This window comes from Mandrillus leucophaeus, unplaced genomic scaffold (assembly GCF_000951045.1).
Source record: "Mandrillus leucophaeus isolate KB7577 unplaced genomic scaffold, Mleu.le_1.0 Scaffold295, whole genome shotgun sequence".
In the NCBI taxonomy this organism is placed as follows: domain Eukaryota; kingdom Metazoa; phylum Chordata; class Mammalia; order Primates; family Cercopithecidae; genus Mandrillus; species Mandrillus leucophaeus.
The window spans coordinates 260,035-260,905 of NW_012103087.1; the positions used below are offsets into that span (position 1 = coordinate 260,035).

At 47.4% G+C, this 871-nt stretch overlaps 1 pseudogene; it reads right to left on the reverse strand.

Moving 5' to 3' along the window:
- LOC105543963 overlaps positions 1-253 on the reverse strand; it is a 1,221-nt pseudogene extending 968 nt beyond the window's left edge.
- Positions 254-871: the final 618 nt, after the last annotated feature.

An 871-nucleotide genomic window follows, 5' to 3' on the forward strand; every position in this document is an offset into this window, starting at 1 on the left:
GCCACCACGCCCGGCTAATTTTTGTATTTTTAGTAGAGACGGGGTTTCATCGTGTTAGCCAGGATGGTCTCGATCTCCTGACCTTCTGATCCGCCTGCCTTGGCCTCCCAAAGTGCTGGGATTACAGGCGTGAGCCACCGCGCCTGGCCATCACTTTTCTTCTTACAGATGTACTACTCCATTTGAAGTCAAGCTTGGTACCACCTAAGTGGGTTCCCGCTGCAAGGAACTTAAGGACATCCTCCTCCTTCATTTGCAGGACATCAAAAGCTCCAGATACTGTGAAAGTTTCCCTTTAAGTTACAACGGGAATCTAGAACAATGCCGTATGGGCCCCTCTCTGCGTTGTGTGGAAAAGGCGTGAATTTATTTTAGTTTTTTAAACAAGTCATGTGCTGGGAGACATCACAAATGCTATTATCTCTGAGGAACACTTCAATCCTCTTCTCTTGGTGACCTCTCTCAGTTTCTCTGGGAAGCCTTCTCCCTGAGCCTCCCATGCCCCTTCCTTCAACTGGGCTATATTCCCTCTTTCAAGACTCCTACAGAGCCTTCTCCCCCAATACACTAGGATGTTTGTGAGGTCAGATATAGTGTCTTCTCAATTGTATCTCCAGGTTTAACACATCACCTGACACACTGTAAGCGCTTAATAAGTGCTTATGGAATGAAGGAAGTGCCATTGCAGAGATATGCATAAAGCGGTATGTGAGTACAAAAGAAGGGAATCTAAATCGGAGTGGAAGTCTGGGAAAGGCCTCCTGGAAGAGGTGACACTTGAGGCTGACCTGAAGGACAAGTCGGTTAGGTATTTCAAGTGGTGAGAACGGTAGCGTGAATGCTCAGCAGTGGGAACTCGGATGCTGCCTTT